The sequence below is a fragment of the Phyllostomus hastatus genome, unplaced genomic scaffold (genome assembly GCF_019186645.2).
Source record: "Phyllostomus hastatus isolate PE091 unplaced genomic scaffold, TTU_PhHast_1.1 phas_contig_86, whole genome shotgun sequence".
Taxonomy (NCBI): domain Eukaryota; kingdom Metazoa; phylum Chordata; class Mammalia; order Chiroptera; family Phyllostomidae; genus Phyllostomus; species Phyllostomus hastatus.
Window position 1 is genome coordinate 22,752,721 of NW_025333977.1, and position 8,515 is coordinate 22,761,235.

The window sequence follows — 8,515 nt, forward strand, 5'->3', positions numbered from 1 at the left end:
GAATTTCAGTGTTCTCCATAAAGTGAACGCTTCACAGATACTGGACTATAGCTTATTAGCTGTGGAAATATGTTCTCCCATCCTCCAATGCTGACTCATAAAGAACAGGAAAAAAAAAAGCAGCCAGATGCAGCTCATAGGAGGGCCAAAGACCTGCCTCTGGATAAAACCATCCAGGTTCTGGTTCCAGTCCTATTTCCCATGAGTGGTGGGACCAAATGTGATTCCCTTAACCACCCTAAGCTCATTCCCATTCATCTGCTCACTCCAGATAATATTACCCTTGTAGTATAATGGGCTTTGTATTAGTATTTCATAGGGCTGTTGTGCAAAAAATTACATGTAAAGTCATTGTCTCACAGCCTCCCATACATACTGCACCTAATAAATGTTACAGATTATTATTTCTGCTATTAATGCAGAAGCCCTACTAATCATTATCCTAGAGGCCCTCCAAAGGAAGAAATTAAAAAGCTTGATATAAGGAGGTGAAATTTCTGGTTTTCATTAGTGCACACACAGCCAAATGCTTTACCATACGTGCTCCAGTTTCTTCCTCACTGTCCAAAGGCATACTTTGGTAAAAGGAAAAATATCTTGAATGTCAAGCTTTTTCCTGAGATAGAGTGCAATAAATAGGTAATAAACATGCCAGCTGTGAAATGAAAAAAAAATGTGTTCTATGGTTATATTCTCCTTGGATTATCATAGTGACATTGGTTTGGAATATCACTTCCAAAATGACTTTTTCATTTGACTCCAAATCTCCTGGGGCAGGAGAGTCCTCTGTAATTGAATAGGCCATTAATGATATGTAGCAGAAAAAAAGAATAATTATAGTCATCAAAAATAATTTATACATTTATGAATTATTAATAAAAACTAATAAATATTAAGATGATAGAGCCTTTAAACTTTAATTGATATAATAACGAGGACTAAAGGCCATTTTTTGTAAAAACTAGGTGGTATGCAGACAAAAGATGAATGCAACTATCAGAAGGGCTTGAGATCATTCCTTTTACTTTTTTTCCACATAAATTCTAGGGATTATTGTGAATTTGTCTTTTCTCAGAAAATGAAGGAGATTGCCTACTTCAAATAAGAATGCATCTCTTTCCTAGAAGTAATTTTGAATAACTCTGTGGTTTGTTTGATATGATCTCTTGTTTTTTCCAAATACATCAGGGCTTCCAACACCTACTTGATGAGCAGGGTTTGGGTTTTTTTTTTTTTTTTAAGATTTCTTTTATTTATTTTTAGAGAGAGGGGAAGAAAGGGAGAGAGGGAGACAAACATTGATGTGTGAAGAAATATCAGTAGGTTGCCTCTCACATGCGGCCTAATAGGGGACCAGCCCGCAGCCCAGGCATGTGCCCTGACTGGGAATTGAAACGGTGACCTTTTGCTTGATGTTGGATGATGCTCAACCAACTGAGCCCACTGGTCAGGGCTGATAAGCAGTTTTAAAGATGATGCAAAGAATATCTGAGCTGTGGAGAACTTGCTACTTACACAAATCTTTCTTCCTTCTAAAAAATTTCTTGAAAATCAGAGGAAAGATCAGAGTAACCCTCTATACAGCCTTTCCAGGGTCCCACCATACAGGAGTTTCCTTCAAACCCTGGTCAAGGTGATTTTTGGCTACTGGGCTTGAAAATGTATGAGATTCCTTGGTTCTGTTTTGCTTGTGGGACAAGAATTTAAATAATGATAGAGGTTCAATATAATGCTTCAATGATGTTTAAGTTAGAGGCATATAATCCTGTTCCACATGCAGGCAAGCAACAAACTGAGAACCAGGAATATACAATGTGAGCAGAGACAGCAGTTAACTTGGGTAAAAATCCATTTCATTAACAGTTGTACCTCTCCAGTTGCAGTCGAAGAGAGAAACCAATCACAAGAGGCCTACTAAGGCACTGGAAACAAAGCAGAAAATAAACAAATGGGACTACCTCAAATTAAAAAGCTTCTGTAAACTAAAGAAATCATCAGCAAGATGAATAGGGACCCACAGTATGGGAGAACATTTTCGCCAGTGATACATCTGACAAGGGTTTAATCTCCAAAATGTACAAAGAATTAATACAACTCAATGCCAGGAAGACAAACAACCCAATTAAGAAATGAGCAAAAGACCTGAATAGATACTTCTCCAAAGAGAACATACAGAGGGCTGTAGACATATGAAAAATGCTCAACATCACTAATCATCAGAGAGATGCAAATTAAAGTCACAATGAAATATTACTTTACACCTGTCAGAATGGCTACCATCAATAAATCAACAAACAACAAGTGTTGGAGAGGTTGTGGAGAAAAGGGAACCCTAGTGCACTGTTGGTGAGAATGCAGTCTGGTGCAGCCACTGTGGAAAAGAGTATGGAGTTTTCTTTAAAAATTAAAAATGGAACTGCCTTTTGACCCAGCAATTCTACTTCTGGGAATGTACCCCAAGGGTTCTGAAACACCAATACAAAAAAATATATGCACCCCTACATTTATAGCAGCACTATTTATAATAGCCAAGATTTAGAGACAGCCTAAATGCCCATTAGTAGATGAGCGGACAAAAAAGCTGCAGTATATTTGCACAATGGAATATTATGCAGCAGTAAGAAAGAAGAAACTTTTCCATTTTGCAGATGGATCTGGAGAAAATTATGCTAAATAAATTAAGCCAGTCAGTGAAAGAAAAATACCATGTGATCTCATTTATATGTGGAATGTAAGGAACACAATGAACTAAGGAACAAAATAGTAACAGAAGCTTAGATACATAAAACAGACTGACAGCTCCTCAAAAGGAGGCAGAGAGGACAGGATGACAAATGATGAAGAGATTAACCAAAGAACATTAATGAACAACCTATGGACACGGACAACAATAACGGGATTGGCTTGGGGAGGAGGACGGTGGGGCTGGCTGGAGATGCAGATAGAGATTGTTTCTTATAAACAATAAACATTTTTAAAAGATTTTATTTATTTATTTTTAGAGATGGAAGGGAAGGAGAAAGAGAGAGAGAGAGAAACATCAATGTGCAATTGCTGGGGGCTGTGGCCTGCAACCCAGGCATGTGCCCTGATTGGGAATTGAATCTGCGATGCTTTGGTTTGCAGCCTAAGCTCAATCCACTGAGCTATGCCAGCCAGAAAACAATAAACATTTTTAAATAAAAGAGTCCTGCTTATTAGAAAATAGCACCCAGGATGGTTTTCTTAGGTTGTGTATAAAGCAGCATCTATGCTTTACCTAGATCAGCTGTTTTTAACCAGTGTGCCACAAGAATTTCTAAATCATGCAATGCCTGGCTATTTAGTCAGGGGTATTGACCTCTTTTCTTTTCTATTTTCAAATTTAAAAAATGACAACAACCAGCACAACAATAGCCATCTGGTGTGAATGAATCAAAATTATGCCTATTTTTTTGTCAGATTATCAGAAAATATATTTCTTGGTGTGCCGTAGAATTTTCATTATTAGTGCATGTATGCCATGAGATGAAAGAGGTTGAAAATCGCTGACCTAGGTGGATCTAGAGAGGGAAAAATCTAGGACTCCAGGTCCTTCCAAATCCCTCGCTAAGTTCCGCAGTGATAAGTTAGTGGGACGGGGTCCTGGTGTTGGCCCCTGGAATCGGACCGGGTGAGAGCTGGTCACATTTACCACCTCCCTCCACCCCATCCCAGCAGTCTGACACTATCCCCTCACTTCTCCCAGTGCATAAAATTACGTCAAAGAAAACAAAAAGCATGCCTAAAGGGTGTTTAGAAAAAAAAGAGCTTTACTTTTAAATTGAGCTTTTAAATTGAGGATTTGACTAATTGGCTCCTGTAGTGAAAAAGTCCTATTGTAGCTTTATATGCACCTCTGTACCACAAAATTATTTTCTTCCTTCTAGCACTCCTTTAACTAGTCTTATAGTGTTAAAGTTCCTTCTAATCTCTCAACAAATAAAAACCACAAATCAAATACTTCTACCATCCTACAAATCCCTGGCTAATAGGTAGCTCTAGGATAACATTTTCCTTCAAAATTGGACAAAAAATATGGATAACATTTTTCACTCAGGAATTGTGCAGCATTAATACTGGAGCACTACTGGCCACAAACTATTAAATTTCAGGCAAGCCACTTAACCTCTCTGCCCTTTCTCCATCTGGAAATTCAGAAGATAAGCAGCTCACATCAGCAATACTGTTTCAAAGGCAAACTGGTAAAAGACTGAACAGCGCTTTACAAATATTAAGTGCCCTGCAATTACTGCTTGTTGTGACAAACTCTATTTTCAGACATGTCCAGAATACCAAAAAGTCCCCCCGACTGCTAATCTAAGTTGAATAGTATGATCTGGACAAAAATACAGCAGGAAGGAAAATTAGTCCTAAGTAGACCTTTGCTGCTGTGAAAAATGGTGTTTCTTGAAGAAGGAAATTTTGATGTACATTGCACGGGGATGTGAGTACAAAAAGCTACTACTCCAGCAACAGATTCCTTTATTTCCTTCTAACCTTTCAACTCAGATCGCCTCAAAAATTCTCTTTTGTTAAAATGTATAATTTGAAATGGATACTACAGCAAGGGTGGACATTTTGTCCATTAAACATAAGGCATTACTAGAAGAGCAGAATTGGAATTATCTTCAACGGAAAGTCACACAAATTTAAACCTTGAAGGAGTTCAGTTCTCCATAAAAATTTCCTCACTCATTTGATTGTTAAACTTTGTTGCTCTTTTAGCCAACAAAGTGCTCCTGAAAAACATGTTATTTTCTCAACTGTTTAATTAATCAATCAACAATTAGTTATTGACCTTTATTTAAAGCCCTGCGCTCAGTCTCATGTAGGATATAATTTAAAAGCGAAAAAACCAAAACAAGAGATAGGAGCTCTTGCTCTTAAGAGCTCTGAATTTAATTGGGCAGATAAGGCATATACAGGGGACAAGATAAGCGGCACCACCAGGCTGTCATAGATATGGGCCAAATGGCTAGTTCAAATAGTAAGTGAGAGACCAAGGGGCACCCTGCCCTGGGCCAGGCTGGTCAGGAAGGTCTTCTGAGGATAAGCAGGATAAGCACTGGATCTTAGTGTTTGGGGGTATGGGTGGGGGATTAAGAAGAACTAATCTAAGGATGACTGTGTGAAGTAAACAAAATGAAAATTAAAATACAAGCCAATTATACCCATTATTGTCTCCTCTCCTGCTGTCCCCTCTCCCACACTCGGGCACGCACACACACAAGCATGTGAAACATGGGGATAAAGCACTCAGAGGTAATTATGCCACACTTTTGGGCCTTGAAATATTAAACAAATTTCTGTTGCCCTTGTTTTCCCTCCCCTCTTGCCTCTCTCCCCTACTTCTGCTCCTTTCTTCTTTCCTTTAACCCTAATCTGTTTAGAAATCAGAGTACTGGTCACTTTGAACTGTCCTAGAGCCCTGCGAAAAATGCAGAAATTCTTGTGGCTGCTTCTGAGGAATTCCAAGCCTTCCAGGTCTCAGAATCACAGAATCCTATCAACAAAGAAGCTCAGAAAGACTCTTCTGTTCGTGCTCCTCTGCGTCAAGCCTGACCCTGAAGCCTTGACCAACTAGCATGAGTGTCTAGCCCCATCCTAATATGGGTTTGAGGCTGTTAGAAGAAAAAAACCTCTGGGATCCTTCCACTTAACTATTCAGAAATCAGCTTTAAATCTGTCAGATTGTGATTATTATTATTTTTGCCATTCATTGCTTGTATTAAATGAGTTATTACACAGGAGTACTACATCAGTAAAGTATTTTGGTAAAACGCTGATAGCACTGATCTGAAGATCTAATATCAAATCAAGAGCAGTCTGCTGGTCAGCAGAAACTGTCTGTCTCCATTTTAGTGCCTTCCCTGATTCTGTCCGGTGGATGTTAAGCAAGAACAGGAGAAAAGAGCAAAAGACAGGAAGGGAAAACCTTTGTTAAGGACTCCCCTAGGAAATTCCCTGGGAAGTAAGTTGAGGTGCCAAAGAGTCCATGTTAGTAATTTTAGAGTTACCATATGTTGTGCCTACAGATACCAACTGAGTCAACTTGTTGGGCTTTTAAAATAGGGGACTGTAGCCTGGCTCTTCCAGATGTGACTGGCTCTCAAGTTATAATGTGTTCTTTTTATTTCAAATAAAACAAATTACTTCGACTTGACTGACCATATCATGTGCTGTCTAACCATTCCCTTTCCCAGACCCCCCCACACACACACACACACACACACACACACACACCCCACCACCACCACCACACATTATATGTATGGAAGATTCTAATTTAGAGAATGAAGAAACAGACTTTTTCCAACAGAAAAACAAGACTTCACTAAACAATAAATAAGTCACTTTTTATAACTATTCTGTTATAATAATTGTTCTTTAATGTAAGAGTGTTTCACAAAGGATACCCTTTCTTCCTTAAGAAAAGGGGATTGTGGGTCCTTCTTTGCTTTGAAAACAGCTTACAAACTGGCATAACCCTGGAGAAAAGTTTGGAACAAAACTCAGTGATGCACAGAAGCCTTAAAATTTAATTTTGGCCATTTGAATTTCTGACATTTGAAAGAAATAGTCTATTAAAAGATAGAATTAAGCGTGGTCATTCCCATAGCCTTTGGCAAAAACTATGGACATTGTTGTAAATTATTGTTTTTTTCTAACTATTCATTTACTGGAACTAGCAATTTTTATTCATTTTGAAAAATTCAATACATGAAACTAAAATTTAAAAATCAAGAGATCGCTGCTTTAGATTAAGCAGTATTTTTAATTTAAAAAACCTGGTCAAAACAATTTATTTTGAAGAATTTTTATTCTTCTGTTACTGATGAAGAAAAAAAATAGTCAATATGTTCATTTCTGTTTCAATCTTTCTTTTCACTTGACTTATTTGCATGATTATAGTCATTATCTTACTGGAAAAGACTGAGATTCTCTATACATCCAAAGAGTTTGTAAAACTGTCTTTCTCTCTCTCTCTTTCTTTTTTTTCTAGGCATCTCTCTTGAAATGTCTAAAGTAAAAGGGGGTTATTGATGTCTCCCATGACTTTAATGGCAAGAACAGCTTTATCTCCTAGCCAGACAGACACTACGCAAATGTTTGGTTTACTCCGTATCACGTAGTTAACAAGGTTCTTACAGTTTCAAGGAAAACATTGTATAAGACTTTGCCTGGGGGACTTAGCATTCTAGAAAAAAAAAAGACTTAACAGATAAGTCTGAAGAGACTGAAATTTTAAAACAACTTTTATTTACACGTAATCCTACAAGAAAAGGTAAAGAATAAAGTGGGAATCTTTAGAAAAGATGAAAATAAATGTAAAAGGCAAGGAAAGAGGTTTTGTTTTTTTTAATTCCTGCCAGTAAGAACATCTGTCCTGAGAAGATGGCCCACACATTGAAATGGCGGTCCTTTCTGCCCTAACAGTCCAGTCTTAATTTTTCCAAGTTGCTCCAACTATAGGAAAACTTGGGGAAAATAGGTCTTTCATCAGACTGGTGTGTTTCAGATGAATGCTAAGTATATCTTTCAGCTAAACTTTAAAAGCACAGTTCATCTGTAAGCTGTGCAGGCTCTTTTCTCCTCTCTGTCCTCTGTCCTTCCACTGCCACCAGGAAGAGAAGGTAATGAAATGTCTTAACACGCTCCTCAGGAGAGTGTGCTGCCCTGACTCACCAATGTGCTTTGTTCGTCAGGAAGTCACAGGACTGACATTTACGACCCTTCAGGCAAATGAGCGCAGAAAGGAGAGATTCTGAATCCTAAAGCTGTTTACCAGCTGCTGGGGATGGTCGGCTTGGGGCACCAACAATCCATACAAGATGCAAAGGTATTCCAGCCGTCTCTCCTCCTTTTCTCGTGTCAGGCTGTAAAACACAAAAGCGGCACAATAGCTGCAATATATTGCCAAACTAAGTGGAGGCATGAGGAAGAAATTACATGCACTTCTGTGAGAAAAGGAGTCTTGAAAGACCGGTCCTTTGCTCAGACCCCATGAGTTAAATTGCTTAAAACAGACATTGTGGTTATGGTTCCCTGCCATGTGCTGTCTGCTGAGTTCTCACTGCACGTCCTAAACACTTAAGCCCAAAGGCTTTAGGGTGTCTTTGGAGGCCTCAATTTGGAGAAAACAACTTTATCTCTGTAGGCGACTGAGGACACAAACAAATATTTGTTGGATTCCTTCTCTCTTCTTTGACAAGGAGCTTATCAAACTGTCCTCAAGCAAATTGTTACGAAAGTAAATGATTTCATGGAGAAGAATTCTTGTGGTTTAGAATTCTAAGGCTAGAGGCTTTGGTCAGATGATGCTCTAGGTTTACAGGGAATTGAAGGCAAGTTGGAACATAGTATGTCAAAAGTCAAGAAGGTTCAGGTCATGCACCTTGTGTGGGACTTTCAGGAGAGGCCGAGCAGTTTCAGACGTGGGTATAGAACAATAGCAGAACAGTAATGGTTCTAGGAAAATGCGAGAGAGGTGGGA